This window comes from Arvicola amphibius, chromosome 8, assembly GCF_903992535.2.
Source record: "Arvicola amphibius chromosome 8, mArvAmp1.2, whole genome shotgun sequence".
Classification (NCBI taxonomy): Eukaryota; Metazoa; Chordata; class Mammalia; order Rodentia; family Cricetidae; genus Arvicola; species Arvicola amphibius.
Window position 1 is genome coordinate 62,942,812 of NC_052054.1, and position 14,626 is coordinate 62,957,437.

Here is a 14,626-nt window from a genome sequence, read left to right on the forward strand (position 1 = left end):
GATAAAGTTAGATTGTAATCTTGAGAAAGGAACTAGCTGATTATGACTTTGGGAGTGGTCTTGACAGGCAGGGAGTTGCCCCCTGGTGATCATCACTGGTATTCTCGGAATTTTCTACACCCTCCCTGCCCCTTTCGGATCACTGGGCAATGGTTTCTTCCCTTAAAAGCCCCTTCTCTCGGTCACTCCGGGTCGAACTCTTCCCCTGCGTGCGTTATGAGTCTCGGTCCCAGTGCACTGGTTCCCGTCTCATCTCACCATTAAACCTCGTGTGATTGCAGCAAGGACCGTCTCTGGTGAGTTACTGGGGGGGGGGGGGGGGGGGTCGTGTTATCCCGAGACTTGAGAGTCTCCCCACACTGGGGGTCTTTCAATGTCAGTAACTATTCCTGGTGAGTTTGATAATCATTTCCTTCATGATGCAAATGAAGTGGCACTAAGAGCCACCTTTATCCCGCCCTCAAAGTTCTCCACTATTAACAGTCAAAAAGCTGGAATCCCATGATTAGCAACATCATCAACTGTTAGAAATAATTCCTAACAAGAGCTCTCTGCCGATGGAAAAAAAAAAAAAAAAACCCAAAAAAAAAAGAAAAAAAAAAACAATCAAGCCGAATCACATCAAGCCCAATTAAAGGATATCCAGGTTTAATGGGATTCCTGTGCTCTTGGGTGGTCTCAGAAGGGAAACAGAGAGCCGCCAACGCTACCACGGGATTGGGGGAAATGGGGTACGACAAGTCAGAGAGAGAGAGAGAGAGAGAGAGAGAGAGAGAGAGAGAGAGAGAGAGAGAGAGAGAGAGAGAGAGAGAGAGAGAGAGCACAAAGGGGAGGAGCCAATGCTTGGTGGGCCACCTTGACACTCCTCCTGGGAGGGACCAAGGCTTGGCAGGCACAGGGCCTGGGCCTCCAAAGATGGAGGCCAGAGACTGGGACTTACATCAATTTTGAGTGGGAAAGACATTTCAGGAACTCTAGATTTCCAAAGGAAATAGGTAACAATGTAAGCTTCTTGTCTAAACACTACTGGCAGACAACGTTTGACTTCATCCTGTGCTGTACCGCTTTTACCAATACTTAATGATCTTATCATTTTACTAACTGACAAATGAATTTGTCTCCAGGGGATCATGTTACAGGTGCTTTTGAATAAAACAGAGAACGTTCCTTTTGAAAACACAGTGATGAATGCAGACTTGTGGCTATCCTAAATGCAGAAAATAAGTAAGGTGTATGAGCTCAGCCCTAAACAAGTCAGTTATACCTTCTCATTTATGGCTCTGGAAACATAAAAGAGGAGGAGGAGCAGGAGGAAATAGAATAAGAAGGGAGAGAAGAGGAAGGGCTAAGCCATGTCATTCTCTAGACTCCATGCACAGAGCTGTTGCAGTCAGCAGCCCAGAGAAATTGTACTCAGCTACACTGGCCTCACACAAAATCAGTCTAGCCATAATTGTAATGGTCTGCTCTGTTCCTTTAACACACAAGCCTTGCCAGTCCCTCCCCTGTCCACCAAAACCAGGAGATATTTAACTCATCTGACTGTGGAAATATAAGTAAAATCGAGCTGCCAATCAGTTCCTTGAAGGGAGTCCCTGGCCTGGTGGGTGGGAAAAGGAAAGCTATAATATTTGATCTTGGGATCTGACTTTTGACAGATTTTACAAGAGGCAGTAATAGCTTTTAAGAACTCTAGGTCCTCAGGGGTGGGTTGCAGGTGAGCCTTGACAAAATGAAACAGAGCTTTGCTATTAGGATGAAAGAGCTGATGTAGGTAGAACAGAATTTCTTGGGTGTCAGGGGATGTCTGTGAGAATGTGGGCTGTACTGTATGAACCCCCTGAGATGACTGAGGTAGGTTTGGGCTCTGGAATGTTGCTGTTCTAGTTGCTTGGTCAGCCCAGTTATTTCCCTTGTAAATAATGGAACTGTCGGTCTGTGAGACCGACAGTGAATAATTTCTATAGCTTTGGGGAGATGGGAGGCTTTTAACAAGTCTATAGTGTAACCTGAGTTAGTTATCGATCCTCCTTTTGCCTTAAGAAGCCCGCACTCGAGCTCACTAAGGCCAGCTGGACTGGGACTGAAAAAGCATGGGATAAAACTGGACTCCCAGAACATGGTGGACAATGAGGGTTGCGGAGAAGCCAAGGACAATGGCACTGGGTTTTGATGCTACTGCATGTACTGGCTTTGGAGGGGCCTAGCCTGTGTGGATGCTCACTTTCCTAGACCTGGATGGAGGGGGGAGGACTGTGGACTTTCCGCAGGGCAGGAAACCCTTACTGCTCTTTGGGCTGGAGAGGGAGGAGGAGGGGAGTGGGGAGAGAGGGAAGGAAATGGGAGGCGGGGAGGAGGCAGAAATTTTTAAAATAAAGGAAGGAAAGAAGGAAGGAAGGAAGGAAGGAAGGAAGGAAGGAAGGAAGGAAGGAAGGAAGGAAGGAAGCCCGCACTCCTTCCAGATAGCTGCGTGGGACAGGAGGATATGAGAGGCATATTTGGAGTCTGTGTAAACATTTAAAGATTGTCCCTTTAGTAACTGGAAGGCATGGGTAAGGGCTATTAATTCAGTCTGTTGATTAGTGGTATGGGCAGGAAGTGCCTGTGCTTCTACCACCCCAGTATCTAATGCTATGGCATAGCCTGCTCTACAGGTCCCATCACATTAAAAGGACCTGCCATCTGTGTACCAGGTATAAGTGTCCTGGGACAGTTTGCACTCCTGTATATGTGATGGGTGGGGCAGTAGATTCTCTAAGATCTCTATGCAGGGGTAAGATGGGGAATAATTAATTTTAGGTTGAGGTAGGAGATTTGAGATATTAAGGGGTGGACAGCATTGAAAGTGAGTGTGGCATATTCTACTAGTGCCACCTGAAGAAAAAGAACTCAGGAAGGAGGTAAGGTTTGTAAGTCTTTGTAAGTTAAGAGATGGGACAGATTGTGGTGGGAGAAGACAGTGGTGGGTGACCCAAAGGTTAGTTTCTTTTACTCATGAATCAGAAGCTCAGCTGCCACTAAAGCATGTATGCAGGGTGCTCCATCCCTGAGTGATGACATCCAGCTTCTTTGACAGGTAATGCTACAGGTGCAAAGGAAGGTCCCAGCTGATGTCCTTAGAACCCCAAGGGCATAACCCTCCTTCTCTGTTACATAGAGGGAGAAAGGATGAGTCAAATCTGGGAGATGAAAAGCTCGGACCTGGATAAATGCTTGTTGGATTCTCTGGAAGGGTTTAGTAATGGGGTGGAAAAGGGACTCATGCAGAGAGCCATGAGCTGCCTCATAAATGGGGTGGATGAAGAAAGAAAAAGAAGGGATCCAGGAACAAAGAAAGCCAGCTATTCCTAGGAATGATGAAACTTCTTCTTTTGTAGAAGGAACTCCAAGGGACTGAATTATCTTTTTTCTGTATAGGGTAATAGCCTTTTGGGTTGGGTTGATAGTTAATCTCAAGTAAATAATTTGAGTGGTAGACAATTGGGCCTTTGAAGGTGAGATTCTATAGCCCTGTTAGGACAAGAAATTTAAAAGAGTGGCAGTATCACTTTTACTGATCTCCAAGGATGGACTGCAAATAAGATATCATCTACCTACTGTATGAGTTTAGACTTAGGAAGAGACCGTGAGAGTAGATCAGCAGCTAAAGCCTGACCAAATAGGTATGGGCTGTCCTAGAATCCCTGGGGAAGGACGGTCCAGGTGAGCTGTTATCCCAGCCAGCAGGACACAAACAGGGGTCCCTAATAAATCTAGGGGAGAGGAATAGAAGAGCAAGAGACATGAGAAATGATGGCAAGACAGTATTTCTGATCAAACCGCCATTTATTATATCCCCAGAAGTGGTTATATAGCAACTGGGCAAGGGGGAAGAGGAGGGGTGTCAGGTCTGCTGGAAATCAGGTCCAGAGATATTCCTAGCTGATAAGTAAATACTGAGGGTCAGTGATTGTTGACTACCAAAGGAAATACTAATTGTTTCTAAAAGCCTGGTGCCTGCAGGTCTTACTAGGCTAATGTCCTAGGTCCAGAAATTACCCTGTAAAGGTGAATAACTTACTTGTGAACTTAAGATGACTGTAAACAAAATATAGATCTCAAAATACAGGTCTTTGCTTCTGGCAAGCTGTGTGGAGTCATGAGTGTCAAGGTCAGTCCAGGTAAAGACAAACATATCTTGAGAATGAGGCTGAGAGGAATAGAGAAAAAAGCATCCTTGAGATATAGAACTGAGAAGTGGCAGGTTCCTGGAGGGATAGTGGTAAGAAGTGTATAGGTTTAGGCACTATAGGATGAAGAGGGATCACTGTGGAGTTAATAAGCCAGAGGTCTTGAACCAGGCAATAGATTCCATTAAGTTTTTTGACAGCAAGTATAGGGGTGTTTAAGGGAGAAGAGGTGGGGCAAAGTAGCTATTACTTTTCTTAGAAGGTCAGGCTTAAGTCTCCTAAGGCTCTGGAGAGAAAAAGGGGTACTGAGTTTGGGTTATGTTTAGTAGGATCTTGCAATTGGATAATGATGGGGTAATGGTGTTTAGCAACAGAAGGGATTTGGGTGTCCCAGACTTAGGGTCCATGTGAGAGGCAGGTAGAGGAAAAGACACATTGGAGTTTGGAGGTTGGAAAGATAGAAGGAGGAGAAGGGGAGCTGTTGGCAAATGTGGAGTAAGGTGTATAGAAAGAGCAAATGAAATGGAAGCTCCTACTTTTGCTAAAAAGTCTCTTCCCATAAGAGGTACAGACAGGGTGCCATGACAAAAATGAAATAGTGAAATAAATACCCCTAAATATACAATTAAGTGTTGGGTTCTGCTGAGGTAGATAAGACTGTCCCCCTACCATGACAATAAGGAAACCTGAAGAAGGGGTAGGCCCCCAGAATTCCCTCAGTACCAAGTATGTTGCTCTGTTGTCCAAGAGGAAGGAGATGGGTCATCCTAATACCATGATATTAATCCATGAATCCTTGTTACAGATGATAGTTGTGGTCAGGTCACAGGAGCTTGGGCAGCCTCACTCATCTACAGCCAGACTTAGAAGGTCAACTTGGGAATTTTCTGGGTTTGATGTCTCCATGCCACTATGTGCATGAGGACAATTGACTGTGCAATGTCCTTCCCTATGGCATTTGGACAAGGTCTCATGGGACCAAGATGAGGATTAGGGAATGCTCAGGCACAGTGACCAGGTCTACCACATTTGAAACACTACTCTGACAGTTCTCAAGATCTGGGGACAAGGGTGCAGCATGGACAGCATGGATTGGGCAGTCTGTTGCCTTGGCCAGTCGGAGAACTGTGGCTAGCAAGTGACAATGATTGCAGGCTTTGTCATTCCTTGCATGGTACACTTTAAAAGCCAACTCTAACACTGCTGCCTGTGGGGTCAAGGGACCTTTCTCCAAACATCTAAGTTTAGCCTTAATGTCAGGGTAGCACCGAGGAAAAAAAATGAGTGATGAGTCTGCCTTCTGTAGTTTTTGGATCTAAGTTAGTATATTGTAACAGGGCTTAAGTGAGGCATTCCAAAAATGCAGAAGGATTTTCCTTCATATCTTGAATGACCTCTGAGAGCTTATTATAGTTTACTGGCTTGAGGGCAGCCTTACAGAGACCTGCCAGGAGGCAAGTGAAAAACCAGTTCCTAGCTAAAATTTCATCTGGAGTGTTATAGTCCCAGTGTAGTTCCTGCCGGGGACTGCCTGTGACCCCTGAAGTCTGTGTTGCACATGTTTGGTGAATCTCATCTGCATGTTATCTGGCCTGCTCCCAAACTGGCCTGTGCTCTTCAGGAAATAGGTTATTAGATAGGATCATGTAGATATCATGAAAGGTGAGATTATAAGACTGGGTAATATATTGAGATTGCTTTATGAAGTGCTAGAATTAGACATATAGAACCCCAGTTTTTGTTCTATATGGGAGAGTTCTGAGAGGAAGAAAGGAACATGAATCTTAATTAATCCACCTACACCAGTCACCTCTCACAACCTGAGAACTTCAGCCAGCTTGGTTTGGTCAGTGCAGGGTTCCATAGCAGCATGTGAGCGTGTGAGAGTAGGGATAAATGTGGATACCAGAGCTGGACAGCTGTTACGGCCAGGCACTGGAGAGGAAGAATGATCGAGAGAGGCTGATGGAGTATTTAGTGGAGAAAGGGAGAGCATGGAAGAGGGCAGTGGAGTCTGCATGATGTGGGTGTGAGCAGGAGGTGGCGAAGCTGTAGGAAGTAAAAGAGCGAAAGTATCTGTCTGTTGAGGTCAGGAAGGTGTGGATTTCTTAGCAGGGTCCAAAGGAGTAGCTGAAGGAATGGGGTAGGAGCTGGAGAAGTGGTGGTATGAGCTAAAGGAACAGGGGTAGGAGCTAAATGAACGAGGGTAGCTGCCTGCTGAGGTTGAAAAGGTGGGGGTTCGTTAGCTGGGTCCAGACAAGAAATAGAGAGTTCTTCAGGTTCAGATGGCATAGCCAGGAAAATGTGAGCATGCAAACAACTTGCAAGGACAGAGAGCTTAAGCTTAGAGCTTAGATAGTAAAAGGCTTGGATGTAAGGAAACACCTTCCTTTTGCCTGTGTGCTGACAGTAATTAGAAAGCTTCATAGAATATTGGGATCGAAAATGCTGTTAGGCGGCCACTTTAGATTGTTATCTAAATTGTAACAAGGCCATTATTTTGAACCAAGTTGGGAATCTGTAAGTAGGGCATTAAGGCCTGGGGTTTCAGGGCCTCTAAAAGGCATACTGCGGGAGACTGGATTGATGGTCTTGAACAGCTTGTTACCCATAGGTGAAACACTGAAAACTCATGAAAAAAGTGACTTCACAGGCTTATAGAGGAACATCTCCCCTTTATAGGTGGGATGTGATGGCAGCAAACACTGCAGGGCTTGTAGATGAGAGTTTTCTATCCACAGGCTGGGTGTTAAAGCCTGACTGGCTCTGGTTGGGGCAACTCAGAAGCCAGAAAGACCATGGTGGGGACCACTGATGAGTGGTCCAAAAGAAGAAAAAGAAAAAGAAAAGAAAAAAGGAGAAAGAAAAAACTGTGGGACCCAGGGCGTCCAGTCACAGATGGACTGATGGTTATAGAGATGAATGTCATTGAAGGGCTCAACTGTGGCCATCAAGGCCAGGATTGGGGGCTGTCCCCACATTTCTAGGATCACCAGAAGATTTCCAGAAGCTCAACAGTCAATTCCTCAGGTTTGGCAAAACAGTTAAGCTGACTGGAATGAGAGAACTCACCAATTGAACATGGTGGTGTGTGTAGAAATTGTGCTCAGGCAGATGGAACACATGGATGTTGTGGAAAAAATACCTGGTTTCAGATCCCAACTGCAGGAGAAGGGCTCGAGGTGGGAAAGCCTCCCAAGTCTCAGAGCACCAATGAAATTACCTGGCATGAGTGAGAAAGAAACATGGAACACACAACAATTCCACTAAGAAGTTTATTTGGGGGCTGTATAGGTCTGGTGAAGGTTGATGAAGAGAGAGAGAGAGAGAGAGAGAGAGAGAGAGAGAGAGAGAGAGAGAGAGAAATGGCATGTCCAGCTTTTAAAAACTGCCTAGCTCATACACACAGGGTGTTGATGTGACTATATCATATTCAAAAGACGGAACTCACGCATGTGTGCAAGGGCTTAGTTGAGTCATGAGTGGATGATGCAACCACACATGCGTTCACGGGCTTGGCTAAGTGATATGTGGTTAATGTAACCATGGATGCATGCAACTGCTTAGCTGAGTCATACATGGATGATGCAATCCACACCACAGGTGGGTCACATGGGGCCCTTTAACATCCACAGGACCAATAGGCACTTCTATGTGAGGGCTTGTCCACACAAACATGGTTGCTAGAACCCGGAAGTATCAGTCATATTGTGGCTGAAATTATAACAGGGTTGCTTTCTTTAAGCCAACTTGGAAGGCAGTCACTGACCAGCTCTTGGATGCACCCCAATAAAAACTAAGCTTGCTTCAAATTTGGCTCATGTGTGGTAGTGGTCTTATTCTTGCCATTGGGATTAATAAACCCTAAAAGAGAGAATCTGAAGGAACTATAAAATGTTCCAAAAGTTCTGACATCATGAAAAGCCAGGAGATATCAACTTTCCCAGTTTTATGTTGCAATAAAATAAAAGCAATGAGAACCATTTAACATTGGTAAGAAAATATGATCAACAATATGAATAGAAGAGGAATAGCATCACCCACACGCATAGTAAAATCAAATTATATTTGCTCCAGATATTTAATTTTTACATAGAAAGGTTACTAATACTCAGGAGTTTTATTTTCCTCAGTGGAATTCTCCACAACCATTTCTAATGAAACAATGTGACAAAATTGAGTTCACTAGCCATTTCCACAGTCCCACTTGCCCATTTAGTACCTCCAACATACTTGAATCTTTAGCTATTATCTCCTGTCTCTCCACCTCCCCAGTCTTTATTCTGCTTTGCAAGTGAGCCCTTCTGGCTTATCTGTGAGCCCTGCATATGAGAAACAGATTTTTCAGAAAGTAGCTGGATTCCTAAAACAGTACTGTGTAGTGAAGAGGCGAGCAGGCCTGCTTTTCAATCCCACCCAGATCCCACATGGCTTGCTTTACACCCAAAATAACAACACAAAAATTGTATTCATTTAAACACTGCCTGGCCCATTAGTTTCAGCCTCTTATTATCTAATTCTCACATTTTGATTAAACCCATATTTAGTAATGAGTGTAGCACCACGAGGGGTGGCTTACAGGGAAGATTCTAGCCTAGGTCCATCTTGGGTCAGAGCTTCATTGCATCTGACTCACTTCCTTTCTTCCCAGCATTCTGTTCTGTCTACTCCACCCACCTATGTTCTGACCTATCAGGCCAAGCAGTTTTTTTATTAATTAACCAATGAAATCATCAGATAGATAGAAGACACACCTACATCATTTCCCTTTTTTTTTGTTTTAAAAAAAAGAAAGGCTTTCAAGCGCCAGGTGGTGGTGGCACACGCCTTTAATCCCAGCACTCAGGAGGCAGAGGCAGTCAGATATCTATGAGTTTGAGACCAGCCTGGTCTACAAGGGCTAGCTCCAAGACAGGCTCTAAAGCTGCAGAGAAACCCTGTCTCGAAAAAACAAAAAAAAAGAAGACTTTCACTTTAACACAGTAAAATTACATATAACAAAACAGTTATCAAGCAAGAATTACAGTTACAATATTTATATCTACTTTATCTTTTATCATAACTAAGGAAAACCATAACTATCTATCTATTCTTCAACTCCATCAAAGACTCCAGAAGGATATAATATTACCTAAGTAAACAAGAAGTAAGCAACTTTCAAAACTCTACAAATCACAGAGACATCTCACTGCCTGGACAGTCACCCAGACAAAGTTCCTCTGTACTGTTGGGGCATCCATCTTCAGCCATCAGGCCCATAGTATCCAGCAGACATTTCCATGAAGCAGGAAATCTCAAAGACAGCTCAGTCACTTTCTGCTGTGTCCTGCAGAATGTCTCACAGACTCTTTCATGAATCAGGAACCCCAAAAGATCATCTCACCTTTAGGCAAGTTCAGCAGTCCTCTCTCTGAGGGTTCTCTGTGTCCAGTTTATGCAATTGTCCAGGCAAGAGCAGTTTCTTGTCCAAATGGCTATCAAACTCCATAAGGAGCCTCTTTGATGCCCATCTTCCTCTTGAAGTAGATTGGTGCTGCCAGGAGCAGACATGTCTCATTGTCATGAAAAACTCTAAGTTATTAAAACATTTAAATGCCATATTCTGTAGTCTTTGAAAGATATTAGGAATGCCTATCTAACTGAAATATATCTCTATATATCTAGAAAATCTAACTAACATGACTACAAGCTTGATTATTATCAATGATTATCCATTAACAACCTATATTTCCTAATTATACATTACATTTTTAAAATGAACTACACAATTACAATACCTTAATCAAGATCAGAAATACATATACATATAACAAAATTGACCTTAAATTTAAATCACTAAAGCAAAATTTATATCAATGAAAATTATTCATGTCTATATCATATCCTCGTTTAAATGTAAAAGAACATTTGTAAACAATATTTGGGAATATGGGCACAGTTATTTCTCTCCAAACTGCTTCCTGCTGAATGGGGGCACTGTTATTTAGGTCTTTCATGGTATAACCTGTGTGCCAGGTTCATCTCAGTCAGCAGTTGAGCGAAGTAATTTTTTGAGGGTATTCATAGCAACCTTTCAGGAGGGCATGGTCTATCATACCATATTGGGATAGAAGCAATCCACAGGCTCTCATTTTCTCTAAAAACATAAGAAGAATCTCTTCCAAAGTATCATACCCTTAGATCCAAATTCTGAAGTCAAGGTATTTTCAAAATATCTATCTTGGATTAGTTCAGCAGCATTTGTAAACAAATATCTTTTAGCAGCTGTTGGTCCTTCCTCAGCAATCAAACAATTCAAAGAGAGCATAATGGCATATAGTATCAAGATTTTCTGTGTATTTTCCATCTTTGTGCAGCTTTGTTTTAACCTCTATTTCTTTTATTTTTACTTTTAGTTTTTGAGAAAGGTTCTCTGTATATCTTTGTCCTGGAATAACTCTGTAGAACAGGCTATCCTTGAACTCTCAGAGATCCGTTTATCTCTGCCTCCAAGACATTGGGATTAAAGGCGTGTGCTACCACACCTTGAAGTCACAGAGGCCAATCTACCTCTGCCTCCCAAGTGTTGGGATTAAAGGTGTGTACTACCATACCCAAACTACTCTCTTTCTTTCTTTTTTACTTTTAAGAACTTTAACCTTTAGCCTGCATATATTTTTAACACACTGTAAACCATTTAGAGGTTTTCTTTGTTTTTGAATCTCTTTTTATTGTATCTCTCTCTCTTTTTTTGACCTTATGAGTCTTTATGGAGAGGATTTAAACCGTGACTTTGATGGCTAGATCCAGCCCATTCCTTAGCTTTCCAGCCTCATGGCGGAGGTACTGCCAGAGCCATTATTATTATCACAACTCTATCGCGTTTCAAGGTCTCTGCCAGCAAACAAGCTGCAAAGGTACGTTCACAGACAACACTCAAGTCCTCTCTCTGTAGCCGGCCCTCCTGCCTCAAAGAGTCAGAGTTTGCACCGGCAGGACAGCCCAGAAAGCTGGCATTTTAAAACAGCACAACTTTTTTCCTGCTACTACTGAAAACCGAAAAGCATGCATTCAACTTTTCATCAACACTGTTTAAGTGTTTAGTGGCAGGACCTCTTAAAAGAGTTGTAGGGTTTTACAGCTAAAGCTGAGTCAGGAAGCCTCTTTCAGATGAGAGTGCTTGCTTACCTCTAGCAAGCAGATCAGACCCAAGAAATTGCTGCTACCAAAAAAACATGCTTTACTCTATTCTTTCCCAAGCTTTCTCAAGCTTTCTGTGGATTCAGTTATCCACGTTGGGCACCAATCTGTAGTCAGGAGCAGTGGGCTGTGTTCCCGCTGCCACGCTCCCGGCCTCCTGGCTCCCGCATCGCTAGCTTAAAACCCAAAATAACAACACAAAAATTGTATTCATTTAAACACTGCCTGGCCCATTAGTTTCAGCCTCTTATTATCTAATTCTCACATTTTGATTAAACCCATATTTAGTAATGAGTGTAGCACCACGAGGGGTGGCTTACAGGGAAGATTCTAGCCTAGGTCCATCTTGGATCAGAGCTTCATTGCATCTGACTCATTTCCTTTCTTCCCAGCATTCTGTTCTGTCTACTCCACCCACCTATGTTCTGACCTATCAGGCCAAGCAGTTTTTTTATTAATTAACCAATGAAATCATCAAATAGATAGAAGACACACCTACATCAGTACTGTACTCAGTAGATAAATAGAAAACTAGAGAATTGTGCAAAGAATTCTCTGACTTTCAGGCAGTGTCAGAATATTAAAAATACTTACAGGGCATTTTCCATTAAAGGAAATTGAGTTGCACAACTTCTAATCACAACTGAATCAAAACTCAAGGACAGAAATGGAACTGAATAATTGTGATGGCAATATTACACACTAGAGAATTCTGAATTTTCAACAGATTACACCTCCAAAAAGGACACACATGAAGAACAGAAAAAAAGTCATGTAATACTTTCTTCTCTCAGGATTCATTTTACACTGTGAGATATAAGACTCGTTCATACTCACCTTACACACTTGCTTTGTAATTTTCCTTGGAACCATGAGGAAGAGCAAGGAAGACTGTAAGCAAACTTTTCTTAACCACAGGAACCTGATTACTGCAATTCTGCAACATCTAACATCTGTAGAAAGCCTGCTGAGCAGGGTCTATGCATTCTCCTTATTCCATTGGGAGGTTCATAGCAACAGCACTGTGTGTTAACAAATTTGAAATAGGAAATAACCATTTGTCCTGTGTTTGTAATCATAAATGTAAAATTCAGGCAGGTCCCCAAATGGCTGCCATGGGAAGCAGGTCCCTAGAATATGCTGCAGGTTCCCAAAGTGGTGAAAGGTCATGGACAGTGGGTCCCAAGAGCAGCAAGTCCCAGGCAGGGACAGCACAGTTCCCCAAGTCACTGAAGTGGGCCAGGAAGGGCAGTGAGTCCCAGGCAGGGAGCCACAACCCAAGCAGGTTAGAGACAGGGATTGATAGGAATGCCATGCAGAGTGAGGTTGGATATTCATTTAGTGGGTTATGGAGGGGAAAGGGGAGAAGGGGAGAAGAGCAGAGAGAGAGGCAGAGAGAGAGAGAAAGAGAGAGAGAAGAGGAAGAGGAGAAATGGGGAGAAGGGAGAGACAGAAGCTGCCTCTTTGAGAGTGAGACAGAAAAGGAAAAATTGTGGCTGGAAGGTGAAGATCAGCTTGCCTTGGGACAGGAATTGGGCATGACTTTTCTCTTAAAGGGACAGAGCAGAACATTACATTCCCATCTCTTTTTTATAATAAAAGGTGGGAATTTAGGCACAACAGGTTAAAGGAATTGTGGCAGCGGATTCTCAAAACTGCTTCCTGCTTATTTTTTAGCACCGTCTTGTGTGAAGGGGAATCTGAGAAAGCTGAGTGCTTGTCAAATCCTGGGGTAGCTGGTCTCTTTTTTCCTGTGCAGTGTTTATGGTATAGAGATGTCTGGTGTCTCTTATACATGTTTAAGGTATTGGCAAAACAGAGAACAAAGTTAAGGTGGATCCTGCAATTAAGCTCCCTGGAACTCACAAGAATTTTTTGGGTGTGTGAAAACAGAAGTTTTAGACATAAACAGTAGCATATTTATGTCAGAATGACTGTGACAGATATTTTTGCACAATGAAAAGTATTTTTAAGACTTTTTAAGGCAGTGTGAGAGAGAAATTTGATAACTTGTATTTGTCCTCAGACCTTTATAACTTGCAAGTCTTGTATTTTTTTTGTTAAAATTTGTTTGGAGAGCCAGGAAGTGGTGGCACACGCCTTTAATCCCAGCACTTGGGAGGCAGAGGCAGGCGGATCTCTGTGAGTTCGAGACCAGCCTGGTCTACAAGAGCTAGCTCCAGGACAGGCTCAAAAGCCTTTTTTCTCTTCCCTTTCTCTCTCTTTCCCCCTTCTCCCCTTTTTTCTTCCACCTCCTTAATTCATTAAATATCCAATTCTATTCTGTACGATGTGTCTGTCCAAGTGCCTCCCACCTCTTGCTTGCCCATATGCCGGCTCGCTGCTGGGAAGTTGCACCTTCACCAGGAACTTGCACTTTCCGGGGACTCACTGTCTGTGGGACTAGCCCACCGCCACGTGGCTGGACCCTGCCAGGGGCTGGCGGCTCTTGGGACCCACTGCCTGGCCTCTGCTGCTCAGGACCACAGCAAAAATCATAACATTTTGGTGCTGCGTGACTCCGATGGGCGCTCCTGCCTGGAACTCCTCTTCCAGGGTCAGGATCCTGAATCAGGATTTTTTTTCTACTCCCACCACCGGCTTCCTGGCTTCAATTGGTGAGTCTCCCCCATTCTGCTACAGGTTGCTTCCCTTAACTGGAATTGTGTTTGGACTGACCCGGGGTCAGTCATCCCGCGATAGCCCTGCACACTCCCCGTGCATTGTGGTGCATTTAACTGGGGACCCAGTGTCCCTCAGATTCTTCATCTTTTTTTTCCATTTCTTCTCTTTTCTTTTTCTTCCCTCGCAGTAAAATGCCACTCGGAGCAGCCTCTAGCCTCTCTGGTTTCTGAGTCACCCTGAACGACTAGATCCAGCCAGGCCATAACACCCCACCCGAGGTCAGAGGACCCTCCACCACGGGTCCTGGGTGTTAGCACCAATTTACACCCCACCCATATGGGGAGATGTCCCTGCTATAGACCTTGAGGTGTTGCTGTTTTGTGGGTTTTCATGATTTCAGCTATGGATAGCAACCAACCCTGTCAGTTCCCCGTTTTGTTTTGTTGTTTTGTTTTGTTTTGTTTTGTTTTGTTTTGTTTTTAATTCCAGCCAGCTTTTTCAATTCCAGCCATGGCATGGTGCAGTTTTTTCAGTTCCAGCCTTTTGCTTACCTCTACGTCTTTTGGTGTAGCATGGCGGCTCAGCAACAGGGCAGATCACGCCTTTAGGTCCCTCTTATTAGGTTTAAAATCCTTACAGCTCAAAAGTTATAG